This window comes from Zea mays, chromosome 1 (assembly GCF_902167145.1).
Source record: "Zea mays cultivar B73 chromosome 1, Zm-B73-REFERENCE-NAM-5.0, whole genome shotgun sequence".
NCBI classification, from domain to species: Eukaryota; Viridiplantae; Streptophyta; class Magnoliopsida; order Poales; family Poaceae; genus Zea; species Zea mays.
In genome coordinates this window covers 145,614,632-145,632,279 of record NC_050096.1, presented here as the reverse complement: position 1 = coordinate 145,632,279, position 17,648 = coordinate 145,614,632, and the positions used below count along the sequence as shown (strand labels likewise).

The 17,648-nt window shown below is 41.3% G+C and overlaps 1 long non-coding RNA gene and 1 pseudogene across 1 annotated transcript; both read right to left on the bottom strand.

Annotated features, from left to right (window-relative positions):
• Positions 1-5,018: 5,018 nt before the first annotated feature.
• Positions 5,019-5,733, bottom strand: LOC103639248 (uncharacterized). Its single transcript, XR_002266744.2, has 3 exons — positions 5,641-5,733; positions 5,450-5,548; positions 5,019-5,361 (listed from the first exon to the last, which is right to left on the bottom strand). It is a non-coding gene; the product is annotated as an uncharacterized lncRNA (long non-coding RNA).
• Positions 5,734-8,780: 3,047 nt separating this feature from the next.
• Positions 8,781-17,648, bottom strand: part of LOC103644945 (leucine aminopeptidase 2, chloroplastic-like) — a 30,396-nt pseudogene continuing 21,528 nt past the window's right edge.

Sequence of the window (17,648 nt, the reverse complement as noted above, 5' to 3'; positions counted from 1 at the left end):
TGCTTCAACGTCTGCGAGAGCACCACCTTTATGCCAAGTTGTCCAAGTGTGATTTTTGGCTAAAGGAAATCAAATTATTGGGTCACACTATCTCTCAGGCAGGAATAGTTGTTGATCCTGATAAAGTGCAAGAGGTGATGAACTGGAAGCCACCAACGACTGTCCGTCAGATTCAGAGTTTTCTGGGATTAGCTGGTTATTACCGAAGATTTATTCCGGATTTCTCTCGAATTGCGAAGCCTATAACTGAGTTGATGAAGAAAGAAGCCAAGTTTGTTTGGAGTCAGAAGTGCGAAGATGCCTTCCATGCATTAAGGCAGCATCTGACCACGGCACCAGTGTTAGTGCAACCCGACAACAGCAAAACTTTTGATGTATATTGTGATGCCTCTGGTACTGGACTAGGTTGTGTCTTAATGCAAGACAACCGAGTCATTGCTTATGCCTCAAGAGCACTCAGGCCTCATGAGCAAAATTATCCCACTCATGACCTCGAGTTGGCAGCAGTGGTTCATGCATTAAAAATGTGGAGGCACTATTTAATGGGAACCCACTGCAACATTTTCACTGATCATAAGAGCCTTAAGTACATCTTTACTCAGGCTGATCTCAACATGAGGCAGAGAAGATGGCTAGAGCTGATCAAGGATTATGACCTAGAGGTACATTATCACCCAGGAAAAGCCAATGTGGTAGCAGATGCCTTCAGTCGGAAAGTGCAATGCAATTGTATTCTGATGGATTCTCGCATCAACACCTTGTGTGATGAGTTGAGCAAGATGCAAATAGAAGTGATTCCTTCTGGTGCTCTGTCTCACATTTCTGTCGAGCCAGCTTTGCAAGACCAGATCATCATGGCCCAACTCAGTGACAAGGGAGTGCAGATTATCAAGAAGAATCTCCATCAGAAGGTTGAGAAGTATAATTGTTTCCGCCAAGATGAAAAGGGTGTGTTATGGTTCAAAAGCAGACTGGTGATTCCTAAAAACCAGGACCTCAAGAGGAAAATCTTGGATGAGGCTCATCTCTCCAAATTTTCTATGCAGCCAGGAAGCACCAAAATGTACCATGATCTGAAGCCTTTGATAGGTGGACCAGAATGAAGAGGGAGATAGCCCAGTATGTATCAGAATGTGACACCTGTCAGAGGGTAAAGGAAAGCCACTTAAAATCAGCTGGAGCTTTGCAACCACTATCTATACCTTCGTGGAAATGGGATGACATCAGTATGGATTTCGTTGTGGGTCTGCCCAACACCTCCCGTCATCATGATTCAATTAGGGTTATTGTGGACCGACTGACGAAAGTGACACATTTTCTTCGTGTGCACACCACTGATAAGGCTCAAAAGTATGCAGAGTTGTACATTGTCCGGATCGTGTGTTTGCACGGATTACCTCGGACCATTGTTTCTGACCGAGGAGCCCAATTTGTTGCCAGATTTTGGGAACAACTGCAGGAGTCTTTGGGAACCAAGCTAATCAGAAGTTTAGCTTACGACCCACAGACTGATGGTCAGACGGAAAGGGTAAACCAAATTCTGGAGGATATGCTGAGAGCTTGTGCAATCGATTGTGGCAAGAACTGGGATAAGCACCTCTCCTTGGCAGAGTTTGCTTATAACAACAGTTATCAATCCAGCCTAAGGATGGCACCTTTCGAAGCTCTCTATGGAAGAAGGTGCAGGACACCACTCAATTGGTCTCAACCTGGAGAAAGAGGAGTTTTTGGACCTGACTTAGTGACTGAAGCCGAAAGGAAGGTCAAACTAATCAGGAAGAATCTAGAAGCTGCTCAGGCCAGGCAGAAGAGTTACCATGATAGAAGAAGGAAACCTCTCCAGTTCAACGTGGGAGATTTTGTATACCTCAAGGTATCACCCACCAAGGGAGTGTAGAGGTTTGGGATCAAAGGCAAGCTAGCCCCTCGTTACATTGGACCTTATGAGATCATCGAAGCATGTGGACCAGTGGCATATAAGCTGAAGTTACCTTCAAAAATGTCTGCCATTCACAGTGTGTTCCATGTATCTCAGCTGAAGAAGTTTGTTCGATTACCGACCGAGATCATAGCAGAGCCAAAATTGGAGATAGAACCAGACCTATCGTACCAAGAGTACCCTTCCAAGATTCTAGATTGCAAAGAAAGATCAACTCGGGCTAAGTCAATCAAGATGTACAAGGTCCAGTGGAGTAATCACTCAGAGGAAGAAGCTACTTGGGAAACTGAGGAATTCCTGAGATCCAACTTCCCCGATTGCCTACCTAAGGAAGGTGGTACGTAATCACACCCCACCCCTCCTCCTGCCCTTCGAATCTAAAATTCAGAAATATAATCTTCAACCAGAATGAAGAAATCATGAAACAAATTTAAAAAGGACTTCCTTCTGAAGTTGCAAAGAGAATGACATTCGAAGAGCAGTTTGCTCTAATAATAACAATAACCACCCACTTCCTCTAAGTCTCACCCTTCGCTTCACCTCGGGAGGACTCTGGCCCGAATCTCAGGACGAGATTCCTTTAAGGGGGGAAGGCTGTGACACCCCAGTGTCACCTAGGGTTTCTCTCAAAGTGCTAACCCATGAACCATCATCTTATGTGAACCAAATTTGAGAATGAACATCAAATTGACTTAAGAATAAAGGACCCACTAAGCCTATACTTAAAAGTATCATGATCAAAACAAATGGGTTTTTCAAAAAGGCAAAAATGTGCAACCCCAACAAAAACCCTAATTGAGCCCTATGAACAAAATTCAAGAGAATGGGGAAAAGGGTATGAAATATTTAAAATCATGGCTTGGGACAATTATAAACATTGAAGTATATTCAATAAGCAACAATAAAGATTGAGGAAGTTTGGCCAAAATAATTCAAATAAAACCCCAAACAAGCTTCTCATGTGGGGACTCAATAGGAAATTTTGAATTTCAGAATTCTGAATTTCAGACCTTGAGCCAAAGATCAAGCGTGTTCACCTTGATCCCTAACTCAAATCCTAATGTCCCCATTAACAAAAATGTGCATAACTAACCCCGTTGTCGCATGCCAGAAGATGGCATTGGGACGCAAGCCCTAGACACGACAAAACCCTGCATTTGCCTCGGGTTTGAGCAAGGAGACAGACCGGATTTCCGGGCTTCATATCTCTGCAACCAGTAGGCAAAATCCTATGACCCCCACACAAGATCGGTAGCTTGTAGGGAGGAGAAGAGGTTTTGTGCACTGACCAAGGCGAGAGCAGGCTCGGATGAGTGACCACACGCGCCAGAACTTGGGCAGAACACACGGGCACACGTGTTCGACCCTGGTCGGCACGCCGGCGCTCGCCCAACCCGCGCACGCGCTCGCCCCGACGTTCGGTCAAGTCCGCCGTGCGCCCTTGCCCTCGGCCGTGCCCGCCCGCGCCTATAAAGCCTCCTCGGGCGCGCCTCACTTCACCCCGCACTCACCATCACCGGCCAGCCACCCCTCCTTAGCTCCGACGAGCTCTTTTCCGCCCGCCATTGCCGCTAGAGCTTCGGCCGCCGTGGCCAGCCTACTCCATTCACCCCCAAGTCGTGCCAGCGCTTCGGTTAGCTCCGCTACACTACAAGAGAAATGAGTATTAACGATAGGATATGTGGTCGTTAATAGCCAAAATGTGGTCGTCAAATGTAAACAACGACCACAAAAATGTGGTCGTCGATGGTCGTTAAATGTTCCGTCGTTAATTGTAGTAACGACCACATGTAGATTCCGGTCGTTATTCGATTAACGACCGGATATATAATGGTCGTTAGTTGTGGGGTATTAACGACCGCATAAAAAGCATCAACAACCAAATTTGCAGCTTTTAGCGACCACATATGAGGCATCAACAACCTTGGTTTTAGCTATAACAGACATGACTATTAACAACCACATGTCAACATTAACGTCCACTTACAATAGTATTGAAACTGCATCTGTAATCATATTACATTAATAGTATATCAAAGACAGGAAACTAAATTTCATTTCAGCATGCACCAACAAACACTTCACAGCTCATATATGAACCTCATTTGAAACAAGTATAAATTGTATTAACCAAAACAAATCTGATTATTACATATGAGATGTATTTCCATATAGTATAAAATCTGAAAAATCTTTACAACAATGATCACGTCACACTAGCTAGGACTTTAATTTCTTCTCCCTGCCATGCACATAGACTCCAGCGTGCCTCTCCCATGCACCGTGGTGGCCTTCAAGAATGCTGCCCTGTACAGTGATAGAAATCAGTAAGGTGGCCGGTCACCATTCTTTGCTGAATAAGATACATGTAAAGTCCATTCTCTTGTTAAATAAGCTGGTCACCATTCTCTTGTTAAAAATATATACAAACAGAAGTTACATGTACATGTAAATAGCTGCATGTCCCTACAATGGTTTGCAATAATAGGCAGGTTAAGTCCAACATCTAAAGTCAGGTGCTATCTTCTTTTGCTCTAAACTGTGACCTTGGTTTTCTACTGAACTTGGTCCATTCATGCATTTTCCCCTCAGTAAACGATTTCCATCCGTCAATGCAAATTGGTACTCTGCTGAATAAGCTAGTAACAGGAACCATCTTCCTAGAATGCACAAGTAAAAACACTATAAATTATTTTAATATAGTAGCCGTTTCAATTAAAAAGAATACTGAAGTCATAAATTTTCTTGCTATTGATGTCAGATCAGCTTTACAGGTTTACAAATGCAAGCTAAGGCAAGAACAACAACAATTTTACTGAATGCAATATTAAATCCACCAGAAATCCTAAAACCTTGATCTTGTCTACTCATTTTCATTTGTTTTCTTGCTCCACCACTAATTCCTGAACTCCATTGATTATCTTCAAAATACGGAGGTTGCATTGCATGCAAGACAAATTTGGAGAAAGCGCTGATCTAAATTTCTTATGCATACATACAAGCACAATTGAGAATTTATATACTGGTTTTCAATAAAATAAAATACAAAACTGTAGTAAACAAAAGATGAAAGTTTTACCTGAAGGCGATGATCGTATACTAGAACTTTTTGTCTAACTACTACTTAATCTGTTCTTTAGTTCTTCCCACTCCTGTTCCATACGGCTCATACGACTGTTTGTAGCTTTATTTTCTTCTCGTAGCTCTCTATTTTCTTCTTGCATTGCTCTTTTCTCATCCTCGGACTGTTTCAACTTTTCTATCAATTCAGCCTTACTAATGCATGGAATTCTAAGATGTCTTGCTTTCACGCCACCACCATATCCAACAATGTGATCCTGTCTCTTTGAAGGGAAGCACTTATCCATAAGTTCAGCATTAGAAAGAGAAGGATCTAATGATATTTGTTCCTCAAGTTGTGCCTGCATTCAAAGATACCTTAATTTCAGAGATTTGTATTATGATATATCACACCAATAAACAGAAATATATATGACTTCATAAGCTCACATGCTTGCTGGAGGATTCAGAATCTAGAAAACTACCACCCTTTGTGTGAGTCATGAAAAATAAGGCATCCAAACTTGGAGGGTTGTTATCCTTTCCGCCCTAGTATATGCATGGAATATATGTAATCAAGATTAACAAGTAATATACAATAAAACTAATCAACATGTTTAGATAAAATGTCAAATACTTACATTGTCATAAATTACTTTTCTAAATGGTTTGCTGCCACTGTGATGGAGGATTGTCAAGTTAGATCTATTTTTTGAATTTCTCTTGCTCCTTGCCTAGAATGCAATGAATAATTAGATTACTATACATGTTAATAACACCATCTCAGCAGTAAACAATTAAGAACAGTAATGGGCAGCAGTATAGCACTTACAATGAAATCCTTACTATAGAAATGTTCTTTAACCAACCACTCCCAGTCAGCTTGTGGAAAATCTTCAGGGCAGTTCTTAATAGCTTGTTGCATATTCTTTGCTGGCTTAACATAATGCCGACACAAGTCACCACGCCAATTGTTCCATAGATCCCTAGCATGCTCCATGATATCATTTTCATAGACATCAATTTTAATGTTTTCGTCTTTGTTTTCAAACTTGTCCTAAAAAATTGTTAAACAGATGCCCCATATAAATGTACCATCTTAAAGAATATATATATACATATATAAAAGTTAACACAACAATATAATGAAAGTATACCATATATAAAAGATAACACAACAATATAATGAAAGTATACCTTTACTGCAGCAAAAATATGCTTCATAGATGTCTCACTAATGTCTGTCCATTTCTTCACTCTCACCGGGGTAATAGTAGGATCACGGACGATTCTACCAATGTGTCGTGCAAATGATGTGCCAAGAGCACGGTTGTTGTAGAACATCACTTTAATCTTTTGTCCTGGTTTAAGTTTAGCAAGATTCTTACATTTGTTTTTGCCACGACCCCTTTTCTCTTCAGTTATATCAGCTGGAACATGTATATATACTTTTATCAATAAGTTGTGTCCCATACAAAAAAGAGAAAAAATGTAGAACGTGTGAAATTATATTTGTATCATACCAGTTTTTGCAGCATCCATATTATTGTTCTGAATATGTGCCCTGCAAGAGTCCCTCCGCTCTTCATTATCAGCACTTGTGTAGGTATCCATATAATTATTCTGAATATGTGCCCTGCAAGTGTCCCTCTCCTCTTCATTATCAGCTCTGGTTAAGGTGTCCATATTATTGTTCTGAATATGTGCCCTGCAAGTGTCCCTCCCCTCTTCATTATCAGCTCCATTTGCTGGTTCATGGTTCATGGCTGCAAGACATATGGAATAACACATTATACTCAAAAGAAATAAATACACATGTGGTTATAGCTAGTGCACTGGCCCCATGGTTTGATGTTCTCTGCCCAGCTGAGCAGCCAAACTGGATGGAGATTAATGTTCTCTGCCCAGCTGAGCAGCCAAACTGGATGGAGATTAATGTTCTCTGCCCAGCTGAGCAGCCAAACTGGATGGAGATTAATCAATCAGGCAACCCAATGACATCAAGGGAACCAACTGAAGATGAATTCGAATCCTTCATTGAACTTCCTTTCAGGAGCAGCCATATGCATTTCCCTTTGTAGGCTTTACCTGTGGGGGTAATGATAGAAGCTGAATATTCAAAGTTCTAAACTTCCTTTCAGGAGTTGATGACGAAATGATCCAAGGTGCTGCACAGGGCTTCCATGAAGATGGCGATGATCCTGCTTGTGGCTGAGGCTATATAGATTGTCAGCCAGTTAACCTGTAAGCTAACATTGCATGGCTAAAATCTGGGGTTGCCTGCTGTATTTTTTAGAAACAGGGCCATCTTATTGTGTATCTTATACTTGGTGTCTATTTGGGCTAGATGCAAAGATATTTTAGTGTCCAGATATCTTCCATACCTACCCTGGAAGATATTTTCGAAATCTGGGGTTGCCTGCTGTATTTGATCTACTACACACATTTTTGTCATAATAAAGTTTGAGGTTTCAGTTCCCTGGCCATTTTCAGATATATTTTCAGTTCCCTGGCTATTAGCTAGTGTTTATATCTTTCTCGAGTCCATCATTGGTCTAGAACACATTTTTGTCATAATAGAGTTTGAGGTTCAGTTCTCGGGCCAGTGTGCCATGATCTTTTTCCCATGAGAAGCAGGCTGATGCCTTTCAGCTCCTTTTGAGCGAAGGTGACTAAATATAGGCATTTTAGTGATGTACTGAAGGTAGGAAATACTCACATTTCAGCTTCTTTCGTGGCCTGACTCGATGCGACTGTCTATCTCCTTTAAACGATGCATGCTTTTTCTTGAATACCATATTTTCTCTTGTGTTTTCTTCTTCAAAAGCACCTTCAGAGTTCTCCCTCCCCTCTCCATTATTAGATCTGGTTAAGGTGTCAACTTCATGGTTCATGGCTGCAAGACATGTGGAAAAACTCCTCATAAAACTCAAAAGAAATAAATACTAGCATTTTAATGTTGTACTGAATGTAGGAAATACTCACATTTTAGCTTCTTTTGTGGCCTGACTCGATGCGACTGTCTATCTCCTTTAAAAGATGCATGTTTTTTCTTGAATAATATATCTTCAGAAGCACTTTCAGAGTTCTCATTCTCATGTTCAGAATTGTATTCACTTTCATGTTCATAATCAGACTCACTTTCATTACAATAATTCTCACTGTCATTATCAGAATCAAACATATTGTTACCAGTCCCAGTCCCATTGACCTTTGCTGCCATTTTTTTCAATACTTCATCGAAATGCTCATCTTCTAAGTCATCTACAATACCTCGATTGTTAGTAAATTGAAATTGGCATGCAAAAAATTACTGTAAAGGAATACATGAATGCAATATCAATTACCATTTGCTGCAGTATTCGGATTTCTATAAGACCTCTTCTTATGTTGATTCATGGCTGCCTTCATAATAGAGCTGTCATTGTTGATTGTTGTGGTAGTATTGGGTTGTGAATGGTACCTTCTCGTTGGTTTTTTAGCAATACTCTCATTGTTCACCAGTATGTTGGTAATTGGGTTTGGATAGGACCTCCTCGCATGTTGCTGACGAAGCAATCCTGGGCTGATGAAGCTTGACTGGGCCGCAGAGGCTGTTACTTTTCCATACCTACCCTGCATTGCTACAGCCTACATAGATAGCATAGCAATAGCATAAAATATTTATGTTTAATACAGGAAAAAAATATAAGCACATAGAATGGTATAAGCACACTCAGAATGCTATAAATCAATGGTGACAGGTTATGTATCCTATGGAATGATTAATATTCTAGAATCACTATTTCCTCTTTCCACCAAATGATGTAGTTGGAGGATCATCAATAGCTATATCTTCCTCGTCATCATAATCCTCATCTTCATTATCTTCGTCGTCTGAATTTCCAGGAGGTACATTATAGGTGTCACGTGGCTGCATTTTGACAACCAAGTGCCAACCTTTGATCAGATTGTCTTTGACGAAAAAGACTTGAGAAGCTTGGCTAGCTAATACAAATGGCTCATTTGTCCGAAGTAGACATTTAAAGTTGACACTAACGAGTCCATAAACATCCTTCTTTATCCCTCTTTTTTTATTGAATATGTCAACCCACTTGCAACGAAATAATGGCACACGTCTTCCCCCAAGAAATTGAAGCTCTATTATCTCTGTTAATATGCCATAATATTCTGCATTCTCACTAATTGTACTTCCATCTGCCAAAACAACAACTCCGCTGTTCTGTGTGCACCGATTTTTGTCACGACTCTCTATGCGAAATCTGAATCCATTCATATCATAACCTGCAAAACATGTACTGTTTTGCAAAGGGCCCCTAGATAAGGACAGAAGGTCTTCCATTTGCTCACTTTTATCATGGTCATACAAATTATGTATCTGCAAAGACGACACATAAATTACTTAATCAGCTATAGGAAGAAAACAATAAGATATGAAAATATCACTATATGAGTTAATTGACAATACTTATACCTTATTCCTAAACCACGAAATGAAATTTTTGGCCCAGGTGGATGTATATTGTGGCAATGAAGACACTTCCTCGCCATTGCTATACTCACTGTAATAAAAAATATATATAGTACTAATAATATCAGAATAGGAAATTGATATTACATAAGTAAAAATTGAAGGTACCCGCAAGAATTACCTAATAAATGGTTGCACCTCATCACAATTCCTTAGAACATATATATGAGCCTGTTCTAACTCAAGCAATTCAAGGTCTCGAGTCTTGCGAGCACCAAGTGATCTTCCCACATAAGAAAATATTGGTAAAGAAAACTTTCCATAATCAGACTCATCATTGATTCGTCCAGGACGATTGTGCACTGTCTGCACATCATCTAAGTACCTCGAGCACAATGTTATAAATTCATATGCAAGATAACCCTCTGCTATTGAGGCCTCTGGATGAGCCATGTTGCGAATGAGCGATTTAAGAAGTTTTATATATCTCTCAAATTGGTACATCCATCGATACATGGTGGGTCCACCAATTAAAGCTTCGGTAGCTAAATGAATAGGCAAGTGCATCATGCTAACGAAAAATGAGGGTGGAAATTCCTTTTCCAGTTTACACAAAGTGGTTGTTATAAGTGGCTGCAATTGCTCTAACTGTTCAGTTGATAATGCCTTTGAGTTCAGTTCTCGGAAAAAATATGAAAGCTCTAATAAAGGCTCATATATACGGTTTGGTAAATATCCTCGTAGAACATAAGGAAGTAAATGATTTAACATGACATGACAATCATGAGTCTTCATTCCAGATATCTTTCCTTCCTTCAAATTAACATGACTGCTAATATTAGAAGAGAAACCATCTGGAACTTTCAAATCCTTCAAGAATTGCAAAACTGACCTCTTAGCTTCTAGAGGCAAAACATAAGGTGCTTGTGGCATAACTAACTTGTCCCCATCTTTAACTGGATGCAGATGTGGCTTTAGATTCATTTCTTTCAAATCAAGACGTGAATTATTGTTGTCCTTTGTTTTTCCTTTGATATCTAAAATTGTTTCAATTATACAGTCACACACATTTTTCTCTATATGCATCACATCTAGATTATGCCTCAGCAGAAGTGTTTTAAAATATGGTAATTTAAAAAAGATGCTCTTCTTAGTCCAATTATCTCCCCTCTCACTATGTGAAATCTTACTCTTTTTACTCTGATCCTTGGACAAGATTATCCCCTCTAGATCATCGACTTGTTGCAGCACCTCATCTCCAGTTAATGGCTCAGTTGGGCCTCAGACCTCTCTTGTTCCATCAAAAGAAGCTTTATCGTTTCTCCATCTATGATCTTTAGGTAGAAAGCGTCGATGACCCATGTAGCAGAATTTCTGGCCCTTTGTTAACCATAAAGAACAAGTTTCTTTATGGCAAACTGGGCATGCAAGTCTTCCCTTGGTGCTATAGCCTGATAGATTTGCATATGCTGGAAAGTCATGGACAATCCAAAGAATGACTGCTTTGAGATTAAAATTAGTCTTGGTTGATGCATCATGTGTGTCGACACCCTCCTCCCAAAGCTCAATCAATTCCTCTATTAATGGTTGCAAGTAAATATCAATTGCATCTCCAGGACCTTCCTTTCTAGGAATCAACATGGAAAGGATTACATTATGCTGCTTCATGCACATCCAAGGAGGTAAGTTCAAGGGAATAAGGAATATAGGCCAAATGGTATGAGAGACTCGGATGCTAGAAAATGGTTGGAAGCCATCACCAGCAAGGCATAACCTTATATTGCGAGGCTCAGATGCAAAAGCAGGGTGGAGCTCATCAAAATTCTTCCACGCTTTGGAATCAGCTGGGTGCCGCATCACTCCATCGTCCACTCTACCATCATTATGCCATGTCAAGAAAGTAGCTATTCTTCGAGACATATACAACCGTTGGAGTCTTGGCTTGAGAGGAAAATAACGTAAAGTTTTTTCAGGGATATTTTTCCTTTTGTTGATTGTTTTTTTTCACCTGAGTGCTTGTCCTCCTTCCATCTTGATCTTTGACAAATCTTGCAAAAATCTGCATTTGCTTCTTCTTTCCAATACAACATGCAATCATTTCTACAAGCGTCAATTTTTCTATAACTTAGTCCTAGTTCATTAATAGTCTTTTTTGCCTCATAGTAAGAACTTGGTAAATTACTGTTCTGAGGTAGGAAGTCCTTCAGGAGTATATCTAGTAAATCTGTAAAGGACTTGTTACTCCACTTTCCCATATTCTTAACATTGAGCAATTTAACTAGTGCAGATAACTTAGTACTATTGGAGCCATGATAAAGAGGCAGGTTCAAATCATTAAGCAAGTTGTAGAACTTCACAACTTCACCAATTGGTTGATCTTCAAAAATAACACTAGGGGTTGGTTCTGTCATTGTATCGTTGCCAGGATGGTTAGTCGAAGGGAACAAATCCTCCATCAGCTCCTGCATTCCATCATGTGAATCATCATCATCTTCCACTTCCAACTCATTCTCAGTTTCTCCAAAAACTTCTCCATGATGATACCAAAAGGTATAGCTTCTTATTATTCCATAGGCTGTCAGATGCGAATATACTACATCACGGGACATGTTGTATGTATTACAACACTTGATGCAGGGACACCTAATTTTACCCCCATCACCTGACCTACTGAATGCATAATCCAAGAACTTGGTGACTCCATCTAAATAAAGATTTTTTTTTGAAGTCAGGCCATCCAAACATTCAGTACTAAGACGCTCATCAACTAGATTCATCCATGCCTTACTCGGTGCCATGAATATGGTAAATATTAATTATAAAACCTGTGGCAATATATTTGTTGTCAAAATAGATTCATATATCATTCAATCTTAAACGTTTACTCTAATTTACATCTACTAAAATTGCATGGCATCATATAAGTTCACGTACCGTTTGAATAATCAGTGTAAGTAAACAAGCTCCTCCTAATCCCAGATTTGCCTTTCAGTTCTAAAAATACACAGAAAATTTATTGAGTGATTTTAGGTATAGTTGATTTCAGTATAGTGTGATTTAGTATGACTGCAAGCTGAAAACAATGGTACAGTAAATTGTTAGAAACTCACTAAATCAGTAATATAGTTGGTCTTATATATTTGGGTGTGGCATAGAAACACCTGGTAGCAGTGTTACGCATGCCCAGGTGTCCGTCAGTTTGTGTAAGTTAATTAGAAAGACCCAAGAAAAGCTGCGGCCATTAGCGCAGGCAAATGTGTGTGTATCTGTTATCCTGTGCGTCTGTGTGAGTTCATCGTAGTCACCATCCTTGCCGCCACATACCTCACTACAGTTCCGTTCATTCTAAAGATGAACCACTATTTTATCTGAAGAAGATTAAGCAGAGAGCAGAAGTTGAACAGGAAGGAAGACTGAAGGCTTTAAGAACTGATAGAGGTGGTGAGTTCAACTCAACCTTTTTTGATGTGTTCTGCAGTGAGCAAGGCATTAAGCACTACACCACTACTCCTTATTCACCTCAGCAGAATGGTGTAGTTGAGAGGAGAAACCAATCTGCAGTAGAGATGACAAGGTGCTTACTGCAAAGCAAAGGGGTACCACCAAGGTTTTTGGGGGAGGCAGTGACAACAGCAGTCTGCTGAATAGGTCTCCTACTAAAAGTATTAAAGGCAAAACTCCTTATGAAGTATGGCATGGCAGGAAACCACAAGTTGGTCACCTTAGAACTTTTGGTTGTGTATGTCATGTCAAGAAAATTGGTACTGGCCTTGGAAAGATGTCTGAGACAGGCACGAAGGGTCACAGGTTTTTTTATCCTTCCTCTGAGAGGCTACATGTGAGCAGAGATGTTCTGTTTGAGGAAGATAAGAGTTGGAATTGGGACAGTGAAAACAGTACTGAACAGATTCCAAGTGTACCTAAAACTTGTGAAATACAGTTTCAGTATAATATACCTGCTCAGGTAGGCCATCTACCAGTTTTTCAGATTCTGGCACTGGGAGTATTGGACACAGTCTCAGTGGAGCTAGTGGTGGGCATTCAGGGGGTGTTCTAGCATCACCACTACTGCCTCATTCTCCTGAAACACCATAGCTAGAGCTAGAAGAATCACAAGCTTCAGGATCTGTAACAATGAGCATGCTCAGCCACACACCCTGACATGTTCCTAGTGCAGCTCCTATATATTCTGCTTCACATGACAACAAAGCGACAACCTTCTGTTTTTGTGAAGACCAAGTCACTAAGTTGTTTCCTAGGAAGAATAAGATCCTAGATGTGCTTTTTCTGTGAACAAGGTCTACTAAACAGTCACAATCTGTGTAGCCGACTAAGCCATGATCTGAAGCTGTACCCTTCTTGTATTTTACCCCAAAATCAAGTGTACCAGCCACATATGTAACAATCAGTAGCAGCAGTCCACAGACTCCTGATTTTTCCCCTGGAGTTCCTTTAATGTACAGAAATTGGAGTGATCTAATGGATGCAACTCAGGAGGTGCATGATTTCGAGTATAGTGCATTATGTTTGCTGGCAGCAGATGAACTAATCAGTGTTGACTCAGCTTTGACAGAGAAGTGTTGGAGTGAAGCAATGGCATCTGAACTGAAATCAATAGAGGAAAACAACACTTGGGAATGGTCTGTGTTACCTAAAGGACATAAGGTCGTTGCCCTGAAGTGGGTCTATAAAATCAAAAAGGATGCAGCTGGGAAGACAGTTAAACACAAGGCTAGAATAGTTGCAAAAGGGTATGCTCAAAAGGAGGGAGTTGATTTTGATGAGGTGTTTGCACCTGTAGCAAGGCTAGAAACTATCAGAGTCTTGATAGCATTAGCAGCACAATGAAATTGGGAAATACACCACATGGATGTCAAATCAGCTTTCTTGAATGGAAATCTCCAAGAGGAAGTATATGTCACTCAACCTCAAGGTTTTCAGAGACCAGAAAAGGGCAGCCTTGTGCTAAAATTGAAGAAAGCATTGTATGGTTTAAAGCAAGCTCCCAGAGCGTGGAACATCGTCAGACTTGATTCAGAGCTGATCTCACTAGGTTTCAAAAAATGTGTTGTGGACCATGCTGTATATAGGAAAGGAGCAGGAGAATCAATGCTGCTCGTGGGAGTATATGTTGATGACCTGATCAATTGTGGACCGATTGTTATTAATATTAACAGTTTTAAACAACAAATGATGCAGACGTTAAGTATGAGTGATCTGGGACTCCTCACTTACTACTTGGGCATGGAGGTCAGACAAGATGTGAATGAGATTACAATCTGTCAAAAGGCCTATGCATCAAAGATAGTGGAGAAATGCAACATGGCAAACTGTAATCCCACAGACACCCCAATGGAACAGAGGATGAAGCTTAGCAGTGTTGTTAAAGGGACTGAAGTAGATGTAACCAGATACAGAAGTATTATTGGGAGTCTGAGATATCTTGTAAATTCAAGACCTGATTTGGAATTTGCAGTAGGTCTTGTGAGTAGGTTTATGGAGGCTCCTGGGAAGGAACACTGTATTGCAGTCGAGAAGATTATTAGATATGTGGCTGAGCCTGCTCATTGCAGACGTAAAGGCTGAAAGTATTCAGAAATTCAGTCTGCTGGTGGACAAAATGTCAGCTATTGAACTGAGCAAGAATCCTGTGTTTCATGATAGGAGTAAACACATCGACACACGTTATCACTACATTAGAGATTGTGTTGACAAGAACGTGGTGGATGTGGAACATGTCAGAACTATTGACCAGCTTGCTGACATACTCACAAAGCCGTTGGGAAGAGTCAGACTAGCAGAGCTGAGATCAAGGCTTGGGGTTGGTAGAGTCCAACAAGATTAAGGGGGTGATTTGTTAGAAACTCAGTCAGTTAGTAATCTAGTTGGTCTTATATATTTGGGTGTGGCGTACAAACACCTGGCAGCAGTGCTGCGCATGCCCAGGTGTCCGTCAATTTGTGTAAGTGTTACCCCATCAAACGTATGTGCTGCGCATGCCCACTTCGATCCGGAAAAAGGGGAGATCGTGGGGCATTTCGTTTGACGGGGGGGAACTGGCATCATGCCTAGTTAAGTTAATCAGAAAGACCCAAGAAATGAGTATGATGTTGAGCAGTGCAAAGGAAAGCAAAGATCAATATGATGTTGAGCATGTGTGTGGGTAAGTGTAAAAGCATCGAGACAAGGAACATCATTTAATTCCCCTCCCAAACTACCTCATATGATCAAATTAAAAGAGAAAGCAAGAAGTTTATACTTTATTCCTTATGTACACATCCAATGTATTTTTTAGTAGGCTGCCAATTTTTCCAAACATAAGTATGTACACATCCAATTTTTCTAGTAGAAAACACGTTATTTAGCGAGAGCATGTAATATACTACAATAACAAAAACATGGGTCATTCATTTGGTCCTAACAGATGGGGCAATAATTTGGTCCTAACGCACGAGCCAAAATCATTGTAATTTCACAACAGATTGTTGTTAGGGAGTCCACACACCTTATGGAGGGAGAGTAGTAGGGATTCTGTGTTCCAAGGTGACAAACACAGATAGAGCTGCTCTACAATCTGAATCTGAAAAGCAACAATAACAATTCTGATCAGTATGACTGCAAACTGAAAAAATGGTACAGTAAATGAGTATGACGTTGAGCAATGCAAAGGAAAGCAAAGATCAATATGATTCTGTGTTCCAAGGTGACAAACGCCAGAAAAGAATTCAGCTCCAAAACACATGCATCAGAGAATCAGAGATCTCAAGGTATAATTCAAAGAATCAAAGATCACACTGGATACTTAGTTTCTATCTATATAAAATAGTTGAATCATCATAACCAACTCATTGTGCCAACGTTAGTTCAGTTCGTGACTATTTTTTCTGGGTAGAGTATTAGGCATCCACACACATGCATCTATTTGTAATTATAGTTCTCAATCCCCCATCATACATATGTACAGTATCACCTGTGCCCAATCGCTACCATACAGTCCTACACAAATGCATTTTGTTTTCCATTGCAGAGTATGGAGGTCAACTTTGTTCTCTGCACAAGATCGTAGTCGCATTTTAGAATCTCACTCATGGTTTGCCACGAACATGGAAACGACAGTACGATACATGGCGCCCAGATTGAGGTCGACCACAGGGAACCGAGAAGTGCATAGTGTGCAAACGCAAAGCAGCGATGGGCATGGCTTTCTCCAACCAAATTGTTGAGCAGATACGAAATTGTTGGGTACAAATTGCTGAGCCGGGGATGCGATCGTACCCGACGTGGATGGGGCACGCGGACGAGATTGTTTCGGCCGGGCACGCGGGATGTCGTCTGCAATTTCGCATGCGAGCCCGCGCCGATGGGAATAGGGTAAAGAAGATTTGCCAATCCGCGCGAGAAGGTGCTTATCCTTACCAGAGAGAAGGTCGTCGCCGGCGTGTGGTGAGGGTCGCACCGTCGCGTGCTGAAGGTCGCGCTGTCGCCCGCGGGAGAGGAACGTGCGGGTCGCGCTGTCGCCCGCGGGAGAAGAACGTGCGGCCTCGTGCGTGGGTATCGTTTCAGAGGCAGCTGGTTGGGCCTCAGGTGGTTGGGCCACAATCTTGTTTGGACGCGGGAAGAGGCACGTATTTGCGCCAAAATCAGTTTTCTGCGCGGGGAGAGCTGGATTCAATGTTTAACGACCACAGAGGTCAGCTCGCTAACGACGACAATTTTTTTGGTCGTCGGCTGGGTTGGACAGAACTTGCACTATGCTGTCGAGACTCATAACAACCACATATTACAGGTGGTCGTTAATACGCTTTTCTCTTGTAGTGCTAGTGGCCCGTGAAGCTTTCCAAGCCCTCGGACCCGGCAGAACTTCACCGGAAGCCCGAGATCGACCTCACCGGACTTCGGTCGCTCGCCTGCACGCGTGGACCGAGCTCTCCGGTGAGCCATTCTTCAATTCCTCGCGCACACCCCTTCCTTGATCCCTGGTGAAGCTCTCTAACCCGTTTGATTGGTCAATTTCGCCCTGGATAGGCTGGACTCCTCGCCACCGACGAGCTCCCCCGCCTGCGCACGTGGACCGGCCAACTCCGACTATCCCCGACGGTGACCCGCACATCATCGTGACCGTCAGGACCTCCCCTACACCCTCGGCCACCTCACCGGAGCAATCTCGCCGCCGCTAAG